The sequence below is a fragment of the Bison bison genome, unplaced genomic scaffold, assembly GCF_000754665.1.
Source record: "Bison bison bison isolate TAMUID 2011002044 unplaced genomic scaffold, Bison_UMD1.0 scf7180017864065, whole genome shotgun sequence".
Taxonomy (NCBI): domain Eukaryota; kingdom Metazoa; phylum Chordata; class Mammalia; order Artiodactyla; family Bovidae; genus Bison; species Bison bison.
Window position 1 is genome coordinate 966,057 of NW_011494637.1, and position 13,817 is coordinate 979,873.

The 13,817-nt window shown below is 40.8% G+C and overlaps 1 protein-coding gene across 8 annotated transcripts in view; it reads right to left on the reverse strand.

Annotated features, from left to right (window-relative positions):
* PARK2 (parkin RBR E3 ubiquitin protein ligase) overlaps positions 1-13,817 on the reverse strand; it is a 1,245,124-nt gene that overhangs the window by 815,173 nt on the left and 416,134 nt on the right. The window lies entirely within an intron of this gene.

The following is a 13,817-nucleotide window of genomic DNA, read 5'->3' on the forward strand; positions in this document are numbered from 1 at the left end:
ACTTTACTTCTTGATAGGTGGGATATCATAAAACGCCATGGCATAAGGATTTGTTTAAAATTTTACTATTAGCATTAAGAACATGTAGAAATTATGAATAAATAGTAAACACGGTTGATCATTAAGAACAAAAACCTTGAGACATTCAAACATGTGTGGTTTAGTGAAAACAATTAGTGCAGACAATAACGAGAAAACAGAAACGATCCTAAAGTCTTATGCAACTCCGTTTGCTTTGCTAACTTCCAAAAATGGGCTCTGCAGACATATCCAAGTGTCTTTTGTCTAGCAGCCATCTCTACTAATATTGTCGGTGAGAATACACTGTAAACTGTAAAGCATAATAAAGATGTAATAATAAAGTTTTATAATTATTTTCTGGCAAGATACTTTCAAACTATGAATTATGAGATTAATACTTAGTTTCCATGTGAAAGGGAAGATGAATTATACATATATATTTGCAGTGATATGAGGCTAGATTTTCAGAACTGGGTTATTTTCAAATATTTTTTGATACTGATTTCTAACACAATTCCACAGTGATAAGATAACAGACTCTATATGATTTCAATATTTTAGACCATGAAAATTCGGCACCTTGTTGTATATCCCTGGATATGTTCCAGTGTCTCCTAGCCTATGGGAACTTGAATAGAATTTGCATTCTACTACTGTGTAAATATTATATAAATCTTAATTATTCTGAATTGGTTCACAGTGCTTTTCAGTTCCACTTTGTTGTTATTGTTGTTTAATCGTTCAATTGTGTCCAGTTCTTTGTGACCCCATGGACTGTAGCCTGTCAGGCTCCTCTGTCCATGGGATTTCCCGGGCAAGAATACAGGAGTGGGTTGCTATTTCCTTCTCCAAGGGATCTTCCCAAATCATGGGTCAAACCTGAATTTCCTGCATGAGCAGGAGGATTCCTCACCACTGAGCCATCAGGGAAGTTTTCAAGTCTACTGTATCCTTCTAATACTCTGTATATTCATTCTAGTAATTTTTGAGAGTGTGATATTGAAATTTCAACTAAAATCTTAATTTATCTAATAAAAATAATTTTAATATGTAGTATAACTTTATATAACCTTTTTCTGTATTTTCCAAGTCTCTTGTAAATGTGTTACCATACTTCCGTAATTTCTAAAAGAAAAAATATATAAGGCGTGATAAAGATGTCGTTTTATAATTTTACCATTTACTAGCAATATATTTTATAATTATTAATTTCCAGAGATTAATATTAGCTTTAATGTGAAAAGGAAGATGAATTATTGGTAGTGATATGAAACTATGATTTTTGAGGATTCTTTGCAGCTTTAGTGCCTTATTCTGCAAGATAGTCAAGTCTATGAGTATTAATAGCAATTAGCAAATACAACAACGACATAACATGTATTCTTAAAGTTTTATGTACATCATAAAATGCAACAAACAGAACCATATATTAAAGTTATCGAAATACCATAAGAACTGACAGAAGATCACGAGAACTCTGAAAACTTTCATGAGTACTATGGCAAGAGCAGTGAAGGAGGAAGGAGACTTTATTGTTAAAAACTGTATCAGCAATATGACCAAAATCAATTTACCATTTTCATAACCTACTGTAAAGCTTAAACCAAAAAATAAGGGAGGGGGAGGGAGGAAGAAAAGAATGAAAAAAAGAAATGCTTACAAAGGGGGTGGCCTCGGGCGCAAAGACACCAGCATTGTTGAAAGCGCACATTAGCAAGGACTTGACAATAGTAAATGAAGCATCTCAGAAACTGCAGGGAACTAAGTGATTTTTCTCTCTCCCTTGGGGCAAAAGCAATGTTCGCAATATTGTTTCAGCTAAAGACAGAGCCAGGCAGAATGTGAAGACTGGGACACCCACCTCTGTGCACTATAACCTTCACTAAGGTCCTTGAGAAGTTAGGCAGAAAATACTGCATGCCAACGCGGGTGCCCTAGAAGCATACACGATGACATGCAATCTATTACACAGCGCGTCTCAGAGCCAGCACAAGCTGGGGGTTAATAGCCAGTTGAAGGAAGGATCAAGGGCAGGCCAGTCTTGGCTAAGGCGCTTTTCAAGCTGTTGGTTTGACGTGGTCAAGCAGCTGGGCCTTCCGGTAAACCCTGAAAGCCCTTTTTCAGGACGCCTTCCCCACCTAGTTGGCAACATCACACCATTCCAAGTTGGCAAGCTTCTCTGGCACGCTGAGGTCTGGAGTGCACAGGATGGTGAGGACAAATGACACCCTCACCATCTTCTGGGCAACGTTCCCATCAGGTGGATGGAAGAGTGTAAGGTAGACTTAAAAATGGAGCCATAACCCCTAAAGGAACAAGGCAATGGGAACAATGACCCCTACAACATTTCTCTACGTATATAGCGGCCTACAGTTAATAACATGCATCTTTCCCTCTCTTACTTCTTTTTGAATCTAATTTTTTTCCTCTACTAATCAACTCTGACACATTGCAAACTCTTCACTGTCCAAAATAATCAAAGCACTTGTGTTTGTGTTACAGATTTCCCTCTTTACATATAATAAGTTTTCAAACCTGGAGGTATTTCAAAAATCTTACAAATTATCACCTTCCCTGCAATTCACTCATAATGAACATTTGCCCATATTTTGAGTGTGCTCTGTGTGTGTACATATACATATATATACTTATACTGCACATAAACATTAATACTTTTTGGCTGAATGACTTATAATTAAGTTACAGACATGATGCTACTTCACCCCTAAATCGTCCAACATCCTAAAACCACAGAGTTTCTAGAGTGATTTTGTCATTTCAGCTGTTCTCTCTGACCAATGGGGTGTATGTCAAGTCCACCTTACAGAACACGAGGGTGGCGTGCAGGCTGTTTCAAGGTGTCAAACCGAAGTATCAGGGAATCTGTAGTCAGACCGTGTTATGTGCTGCCCAGTTCAGGCGGTCCTCTCGCTGCAGGACTCCACGGAGTGTGAAGACAGGACATACTGGGCATAGCATATCCCTGACTTTGTCAGACTTCAGAAGAGTACCTTTTCAGGAGCATCTTGTGTTAATGTATTTCTCAGGGGAAAAAAAAAAAAAAAAAATTGGAGGAAGGATACAACCCACTGTGTAGGGCTTGATCAACAGCAAGCCCAAGAGCTAAAGTTTATGAACACAGAGGTATTAGACACCACTGCTGAAGAGCCTGCGGACAACCAAGCTCACCCTCCACCCCAAGTCATCAATAAACTTACATATTTATTTTCTCAGGAACCAGAGGGTGGGTCTGCTGATGGAATGATTTCACAGTGTGCTCATTTCATTCAGATGCTCTTTTTTTTTCCCCTGGATAGATGTTATTGGAATTTTTCAGGCTAAAATACTGGAGTGGGTTGCCATTTCCTTCTCCAGGGCATCTTCCCCACCCAGGGATGGAATCCAAGTCCCCTGCATTGCAGGCAGACACTTTACTGTCTGAGCCCCCAGGGAAACCCCAGTTAATGTGCAGGGCCCTGTTAAAGTGTGAGTCACTGTGTCCATTCAAAGCATCCATAAGGCTTTCTCGTGCCAAGTTGCTCAGTCGTGTCCGACCCTTTGCGAACCCCTGGACTGTAGCCCACCAGGCTCCTCTGTCCATGAGATACTCCAGGCAAGAATACTGAAGTGGGTTGCCATTTCCTTCTCCAAAGGCTTTCTTAGCATTGTCATTTCATCATTATCTTTAGGTTTTCTCTCCCAGTTTGGTTAACATTATGCTTCCTCAAGTATTTTCTCTTATTCTCCTTTCTTGATTTCTTGTTCCCCCCCAAAAAATGCCAAACACACATTAACAATATTCACCACCTATCAAAAAGTCCCTATTCAAAAAGAAGATATATTATTTGCTTTGGTGTTTTGAAAAAACAGCATAATATTCAGTTTTCAGTTTTCGTATATTTTAGGTGATGGGCTTATGGCCTGAAGATGTTGTTTTTATAAGATAAATGAACGCTTAAGAAAACTCATTCCGATTCTGACAAAAACGTTTCATTGACCTCAGAAGTTTATGTCACTGGTTGTCATAGAGAAATCAAGAGTTTAATTGCCTGGATAATTTGTTTTCTAGGGGAGAAGAGAAGTGAGTTTTCATATACTTTATACCTAGGTAAGATAATGTTCAGTATCTATCCACTATAAAGCTGCAGGAGCACACGTGACTTCAAGTTATTTTTATCACATATGAGCTAATTAAAACATCAAGCAGATCAAGCTGCTGATGAGAACTTTCTGTGGGCATGAAAATGTGAACCAACCGGAACTCTCTCACACAGTAGCCACAAGGACCTATTGAGAAGCTGGCTAGGAACTATTAAGAAACCACTGTTTTAAAATTAAATAAATAAACGATCCACATTAGCATAGCCATACGTGGGTAACATCTCCTAAAGCGGACAGCACGGAAGAAACTACCTAACAGTGATGTCTCGTTCCTTCTCGCCCTCCCTTGTTAGACACAGAGATGACAACACTAAGAAGATTCTTCAGTCACATTGAGAAGTGCAGTAGCCAGCTGTTAAGGGTACTGATATGAGGACAATGAAGAGAGGAGGGCGGGAGTGGGAGGTCTGAACTGGAGCCTTAGAGGGAGACAGAGACAGACAGGACCAGGCTTCTTGCCGTCTCCTCCTCCACACGCCCCCGCTCCTGACACCACTGAGGTGCTGCTCGCCTTCCGCCCGTCTCCACTGATATCACCGCCTTGGAAATCTGATCCACGTATTCAAGATGCAGTTGGAATGGCATTTCCCATAAAGTCTTCCCTTGATTTCTCCTGAAGTAAAAGGTATTTCCCAAAATAATCAGGAAAAGTAAGAAAGACCATCCAGCTAAGTCTTGTCACTTTTACACCATAGACTCGTCCAAACATCAGAAAACCAGCATCTAAGAAGAAGGAACGAAGCATCTTGCACAGACTTCATCCAGCTCTTGCCCAGCACCCAGCCCGGCAGCAGGATTTTCAGCTTCTAGCTCTCCGGCCCCTTTGGACCACAGTTTAGTTCCTGTTTTGTAAATACTGAGGATATGATATTATCGCTGTCTGCACCACTTACCTGCATCGATCAACTCTAACCTGCCATACTCCCTCAGTTTACCCCTTCCTTGAGTCACTTAGGGAGTAACTCAGTCCTGTTTGGCTCCTACTACCCCACTGTGGAATAGATCCATGACCAGAGTTTCTGAACCCACGACCTTGATCCTGTGATAAGGATCTGGGACACAGAGAACCTCCTGTCCCCAAATTTGCCAGAATTCTTGGTCTTGTATTTTTGGGTGGTGGTCCTTCTGCTTGTGCTCAACCAAATGCGCTGGAATATATTCCCTGGTGGCTCAGACAGTAAAGAATCTGCCGGCAACACAGGAAACCTGGGTTTGATCCCTACCTTGGGAAGATCCCCTGGAAAAGGGAATAGCTACCCACTCCAGTATTCTTGCCTGGAGAATCCCATGGACAGGGGAGCCTGGCAGGCTACAGTTCATGGGATTGCAACACTTTCACTTTTTTTTCACAGGACTTGTGTGAAAAGTCATGATGGCCAGCAAGCTATCTTTGCACAATTCATTTCTCCTCATGCTGTCCTGATACTATCCATTAGTTCTAGTTTGAACAATGCATATTGAACCAATTTAAGGCAGTTCCATATAAAGTCCATTCAATGTATATTCCTGGAATCATCTCTTCTGCATGAAATCTTCTGTGGATCATCAAAACACGGAGGACATGTGCACTCCAGCCTAACGAAAACCAGAAAAAGAATGGTGCCCCACCGTCTCTGTGTACTTGTCCCGCCTCTCCTATTATTACAACTCCCCTGCTTCACTTTTCCAAATGACTTGGGCAGTTCCTTAAATTTAGTCAGCATTCAATACATATTCATCAGATGTCTCATATTTTACATGATGTGAAAGTTGGAGCAGGTATGATGGCATCAGAGTAAAATTCATATTAAATAGAACGTGTGCTTGTGTGTGTGCTCAGGAATGTCTGCCTCTTTGCAACCCTTTGGACTGCAGCCCACCAGGCTCCTCTTGTCCTGGTATTCTCCAGGGAAGAATACCAGAGTGGGTTGCCATTCCCTTCTCCAGGGGATCTTTCCAAACCAGGGATCAAACCCATGTCTCCTGCATCGTAGACAGATTCTTTACCTGCTTGAGCCATCAAGGAAGTCCCCAAAATCAAGTAGCCATGATTATCAAATATCTAGAATAACTTTCCACCAGCCAAATTTACCAGATTAGATTCAAACATCCTTCAAAATATTTGCATGTTGTATTTTAAATAAATAATATTATCTTAACATCACAAATTATTAGTATGATAAATAAAAGTAAAACAAAATAGAATACTGAAAAAGCTTATATAGAATTTAGTATAATTAAATGTTAAGTGAAAAAAAAACTGCATTCTGAAAGTTTATAAGTAGAACTACTTTAAAGGAGGACAGTTATTACACATAAATACTTTTACTTCCATCCTTATCCACTGGGTTACTACACCCCACTGAATGCAACCACATCACTCCACGCTTTTTTAACAAGCCATCTTCTTAGCTCCTGCACAGTAACCAAGGTGATGCTGTACTATAAACAACTTCCAATTATATAACCATCCACCCAGTGTGTGTACTTTGAAAACATGTTTAGCAATCTCTAAGGAGGCTCTACCCTTAAAGTTACAACCTAATTCTCAATTTTTGTGCTAGGGTTTTTTAAATTAATATATCTGCCACATAATTTCATCTGGTGAAGCAAAATCTGCTGATTAAAGAGAATGTCTCTGCCTGGATTTTGCGGCTGTTGTTGTTGCTGCCAATTTATTTTTTCATTATTCATTTTAATAGTAATAACCAAACCTCTACTGCCAAGAGAAGAAATGTAGAGTGAAGCACACTTTAAGAAATAGTTTTAAATAAATAACCAGGATTGAAGCCAAGTGGCGTAAACCCAGATATGAACTTGGGCAGGAGAACAGGTAAGGTGGATCCTAGAAAAGTCTCAACTCTTCACTATGTTGAGCGAAGGTCAGTAACTCAAATTTAGATGCAAGTAACTGTTGACACTGCCGTCTATGGGGTCGCACAGAGTCGGACACGACTGAAGCAGCTGTTGACACTGCAGATGGCTGTGTACAGCTCCTCAGAAGATAATCTGTGTACTCGAGGACGTGTCCATCTAGGGCAGGCCAAGCCTCGTGTTGTCACCTTGGCAAATCAACTGACTCCCAATGCTGTTTTCTTATCTGCAAAATGGAGATGGTGATAGTACCTAGCTCACAGGCTTTTGTAAGAACGTTTGACAGAATGATACAGGTGAAGCACTCTGTGCAGTGTCTGATTCATGTTACCTGTTTTCATTTGCTGCCAAGAAATATGGACCCTGAGTTACTCCCAGGTACTCATACCTGTGAGCACTTCATACCCTGGAATCCTCAGTGACCACTGTCCTGCTGTTACAAATGAATCACCATTTATATTCTTACACGCCATGTCCATCTTAAACCTACAGCTGAATTTTTAGAAATTTCAGAGGTATAATTCTTTTCAAAACTGCATCAAAACCAACTAAGTCCTTTACAATGAAATATTTAATAATATAATGGAATATGAACCATAAACCATAGTGGGAAGTCCTTAAATTGATTTAAAGCTTACTAGAGTTTCATTTCTTTTCATAAATCACTATTACTGTGCAAGCAATACAGGTGGATTGTACAAAAATTATTAGCAGGAGTAACAATTGTAAACAATGATATGGATCTCATCTAGTGGATAACATTCTCAAGCTGGTTAACGCACTTAAAAAAAAATTGAGGCATTTCCAAAAAATAAAAACAGTTTTATAATGTGTAGTCTGTAAAAGCGTATTAAAGGAGATGCAAAGTGGATTGCAAAATTTCGTTTCAACGGCAGACCTGCTTACATTAGTGCTTATTCTTCATTGAAAGGTAAGCGTGATCGTCACCACTTCAGAAATGAGGAAACACAAGCTCAGAGAGGTAGAGAGCCACCCCCAAGACAGCCAAAAGGTCATCAGATATTTGCATATGAGTTTTCCTGATTACAAAGCCTACACTTTGCTCTCAACTGTGTGACAGTTACCTTGACTAGGGTGCCGATTATTGCTAAATACTGTAGAGGATTGATTCATTGGCTCTAAAAAGTGGCACTTGAACACAGGTTGGCAATTAAGGACTGTGGCCAGCAATCACCAACTGCTTCAGCATCCATCTCACCACCATACTTCCCTCACGCAATCAGCAGTGGAAGTTTCATGGAAATTTCCATCAACGTTTTATGGCACTGGCATTCAGCAAGAATATGCAGATACAAAAATTATCAACCAAGAAAGGTAAAACTCATTTTAAGAGGTAGCACGTATTCTAAAATTGTACTTTACAGCGAGAAATGGTAATCTATGGCATAACATTAGAATCAATAGAATTTCTTATTTATTTTTATAGAAGTGATGCCTTTCTTGATATTCTAAAAATGATTTTAACTCTCCTCATTTTCAGTGTCCTAAGTGTTAGTGAAACCTGTAAAGAAAATGAATGCCCAGAGAAATGACATCAATTAGAGAGTAACCAGCAAGGTGTGACTCTCCATACTCCCACATTTTCGATCTTATTTTATTCACAATAGCCATGTCAGTATTTTGGTATAAATACTGCACATAAGTAGAATACTTCCAATTTCACTACAACTGTTACAAATCTTCTTACAAATTCCAGTGTTTCACGTATCCTACTTTACCTTACCAAATGATGAGACAAAATACATAATGTTAATGAATCTGATCTTTCTCCATATTGATTTCAAAAGGTCTTCTGTGGTAATTGAAATTCATAAACTCTCTACTACTCCTTAAAATATGAGAAAAATGAGATTCTTCGGGGACACGGTGATTAGTCAGAAATGTCGGATGATGTCATCATGCTGAAGGAAAAGTATAAAATGACTGTCTTCTCTTAATCAAGGCTGATAATACTGTGAACTATTGGGTTCAGCAGGTAAAGAGTCCACCTGCAAGAGACACGGGTTCCATCCCTACGTTGGGACGGTTCCCTGGGGGAGGGAATGGCAGTCCTCTCCAGTATTCTTGCCTGGAGAATTCCATGGACAGAGGAGCCTGGTGAGCTCTAGTCCAAAAGGTCGCAAAGGGTCAGACACAACTCAGCAACTGTGCACATGCGCCAAGAGAGAACGGTTGAACCATTCTGGCCGGAACGCTGTTCACAGCTACTCACCTACAGCAGCAGCTTCCCACCCAAGGGGCAAATGTGTCACCCAGGGTCTCCAGGTTGGAGGCCAGAGGGCAGAAGGTAAGGACCTTTAATTAAAGTACTGGTTTTATCTTTAAAAAAAAAAAAAATTCATTTACAGTTTACATCTTTCTACAAAATATATTCCTAATATTCTCTATAGAGATATTTTGAATTACTAACCATTATAAAAAGCAACACTCCTAGAATATGGCACTAAAAATAATCATAAAAAATTGCTATTCACAGCTGAAATTCTTTTTTTTTTTTAATGTTTATTTAGTACTTGCGTTTTCTGCCCCCCTTTCTTTTATTTCTATAGTGTTTTGCTTGTTTTAGGCTGTGCCATGCAGTATGTGGGATCTTAGTTCCCAGACCAGGGATTGAACCCGGACCCCCTGCATTGGGAGCACAGAGTCTTAACCACTGGACCAGCCAGGGAAGTCCTCATAGCTCAAATTCTTTATCACAGTCCCTCAGGATTTTCTCCTAGCCGAGTTATCCAAACTTAATTACACTGTCTTCTGCAATACTGAAACCAAAACACTTGTGATTTCCAAACCCTCAATCTGCAGGCCTCCACATCTGCGTTTGCCCTGGGGTGCATTCACTTCGAAAGGAATCCCCAGTTACCTTTAAAGTCTGTGCCAAGTGTCCTTGAGAAGTCTTGCCTGCCCCTGCCCACAAGAGGCCATGTGAATGTGCCACCTTTACAGCTTCAGCACTTGATTCCTCGGGTGTGCTCGTTTGTAATTGGGTTTACAGGACAGAAGAGCCTGGCAGCTACAGTCCACGGGATCACAGGGGTTGGACATGACTTAGCGACTACACCACCCCACAACTGCATACGTCTGCTTCTTGTGGAACCCAGTTTCTGAGTGTGAGGACCTTATTTTCCCGTCTTTGCATCTTGAAGCTTGACCAGCTACGAGGGAGTCGAGAGTGCTTAGCCTCAGTGATCGGTTCATGGGACGGACACAAAAGAAACATTAAATAGTGAAAATTATTTGCGGAAGGGCTTCCCTTGGTGGCTTAGTCGGTTAAGAATCTGCCTGAAAAGCAGGAGACCAGGGTTCGATCCCTGGGTTGGCAAGATCCCCTGAGTAGGGAATGGCAATCTGCTATAGTATTCTGGCCTAGGAAATCTCATGGGCAGAGAAGCCTGGCGGGCTAGAGTCCATGGGGTCACCAAGAGTCAGACAAGACTTAGCGACTAAACCACCACCACCACCATTGGGTGAAATCTTTCTATTTTCCTTAAACGTCTGGTTCTCAGGCTTTCTTATTCCCTTGATCTCGTCACTGATGGCTGACTGGCCCACATTAGTAGGTGCTTTTCCCTTTATATTCTAAATGTCTGAACTTCATGATCGTGTCTTCCTTCTGCAGAAAAGCTCTCAAACCCTAATTACATCTGCATTCCGACAGCCACAAATTAGATAAATATCTTGATTTACAATTAATTCTATTAGATATTAGGAAAACTTTTAGCCTTTTCATTCTATTATTATAAATGAAATTTACCAAGAGTCATAAATGCGGATAAAATCTTATTAACAACACCAGTTTCACTTACACTACTGTTAAACCAGCTTCTTATAGGATTCCCTGACACCCATATTTTCTACAGTTTGTTTTCTCTGCCTTTTCAAATGCAGGTAAACAGGCAATGTCATCGTGGGCACTGGGTAATAACCACGCGACGGGTGTGTGTGAGCACAGACTGTCATCTACTGTCCTTGTGAGTCTCCCTCTCTCCCCGCCCCTCTTCTGCTCTGCACCTAAGCAATTTCCTAGCAGGTCATTCTCTCCAGAACCTATCAGTTCTGCAAACTGCTTTCATATTAATTTTCCTAAAGTAAATCTTTGACCGGATCATTCTCCCTAAACGTCTCCTCATTACCTTTTGGATGAGATTCAGACACCTTTGCTTAATAAATCTGGCCCCTCCATTCTTTGTGAGAGACTGACTAATTCTATCTTCACCTTCCCCTACTGCTCATTTCTGAAAGCTAAATCAGGGCCTCACAAGACACACCTTTTCCTTCCTTTATCAGAATAGTTATCTGATACTTGGAAACTAGGCAAAAAATGTGGACAGCTGGTCCTTTGGATATCATGGAGGCAAAACCCACACAGTTCATGGAATTCTCCAGGCAAGAATACTGGAGTGGGTAGCCTTTCTCTTCTCCAGAGGATCTTCCCAACCCAGGGATCAAACCCAAGTCTTCCGCATTACAGGCGGATTCTTCACCAGCTGAGCCACCAGGGAAGAACTTTTACCTGTAAACCTTATATATTTTTGGGATAGAGAAGATTATGAACGTCCTAACAGGGACCATCTCTCACATGTACTCAATAAATACATCTATTTCTTCTCCTTTGGTGCTAACAACATCTAAAAATGCATCATTTCTCCCTATTTCTAGAGGCCCTAATTCTCCTCTTCAGCCTTTTGGGGTCCTGATGTACCATCACCACCTCCAGGAAGTCTTAGTGATTCCATTTGTCAAATGTAAATCTTCCGCCCCTGCATCCCCATTACCTTAAATTTACAATTTTCTCTGGATGCTTAAATCACTTTATAACCCACCATAAATCATAGATATTTTTATCAAACTTATTACACTTTAGATTTTTGAAGATAGAGAATACATCTCACTGTATCGTCCTCGTGTCAAGGAACAAAAAAATTGCACGGATATGAAGGAAGTCAAGTAACTAGATTTGAAACTAACACCGTGGTAGGATAAAGTTTTCTAGCTTGCAGAAGAAAACATCACAATACACTGACCCTGAAATAATTTCATCTCTGACAATACAGGAGAAAAGTTCTACCCGACCCACTACAATGACATGCATATTGACAATTGTTTTTATGGTGCCAGGATTTTAAAATTAAATATTTCTTAGCTTCTGTTACTTGGCGATGCTGAAGGAATGTTGTCAAAAGAGTAAATATAAGTTGATTATAAATCTTCATTTCAGGGCAGGATGTAGGAGAGGCTACATTACAGCAGTCATGTTGGTGTCAGCATAAGGAAAACAGAGTCTTATTTTAATAGTAGTAAGACTATTGAAATTTCTGTACATAATTTGTACAGATTTGAAGATGGTAATCTTGATGGTCATCAGTGAATACATGATTGAGGCTGGAAAAAAACAAAACACTGAGGACCATGAACTAGTCCTTCTGGACTCGAAATGGAAAGAATGGCCTCCTCCCAGTGGCCGTGGTCACTGTTTGCAGGGCTCAATGTGCTTGCCTGAAAGGTCTGCCCATTTGCCAACCAATCTGAAGAGTCTCAACTCAGAACAGTCCCGTTTATACCCAGTTTGTCTGGCTTGCCAGGCAATGGCCTGTGGTGCCATCATCTGCCCAGACCACCTGGTGCTTTGGAAGCCATCTAGTTGCGATTTTGTAAACAGTCTCCCTGAAGCTCCGGACTCACCCTTCAACTTTGAAGACTCGCTGTCAAGCAGCCAGAAAAGGTTGATGAATATCCTCACTTACACATAGAGCTAGACTTTACTACCTGATAAAAGCAGGGTGATTGCTATAAGAGGCAGCAAGTCTTCCTTACAAATAAAACTCCTCTGTTGGTTATGTATTTCAGCTTTAGGAAGATCGTTCTGGAGGATGAAATAAGAGCTTTGGAAGAAATTAATGCTTTGGTGATCAACAAAACCTATTAGGTTAACTCTGAATTGCAGTAATTATCATGACCTAGGAATTATACCTGGAGAAGACTATAATGGATAGAAGATAGAAAGATAGATAAATAGATAGATAGCAAAATAGATATATTTCCTTTTAGCTGCTAAAAGGAGAAAGGCCAAGAATGTGGCAGGAAGAAAATAAAAAATAGAATATCAGAGAGATTTCCACATGCAAAAATGGTAGCAGAGAGGAAGCTATAAAGCAAAAGGAAGAAAAGTATCTAGAAGAAAAGGCACATACAGTAACAGCCAGAGAGATATGGAAAAGAAAAACAAACACTAAGAGAGAAAGCGCGGGTTCCCAGAACACCACTCTCGTCTGTAACCTCTTGGATACTGCTGTATAACAGCCACGTCATATGTTCAAACTCTGCTTAGTCACTTCAGTCATGCCCAACTCTTTGTGACCCCATGGAATGTAGCCCGCCAGGCTCCTCTGTCCATGGGATTCTCCATGCAAGTATATTGGAGTGGGTTGCCATGCCCTCCTCCAGGGGATCTTCCCAACCCAGGGATTGAACCCAGGTATCCCGCACCACAGGCGGATTCTTTACCATCTGAGTCACCAGGGAAGCCCCATATGGTCAGGAGTGTAATACAAATGGGGCTATCCCCTCTTGACACGCCCTCCTCATGGGGCATAACCACGCCCCACAGCCACCACTGGCTCCCCGTCCAGCTCTTCTCTTACATCCATGGCTGCCTCTCCCTCTCCCTAAGTCTTTGCGTGGGGGAGGTGAGGGGGTGCAGAAAAGCAGACACTCACATAGCCACATATTCTCCTTTCCTCCCCTTACCTTACATGCGGTGTAGT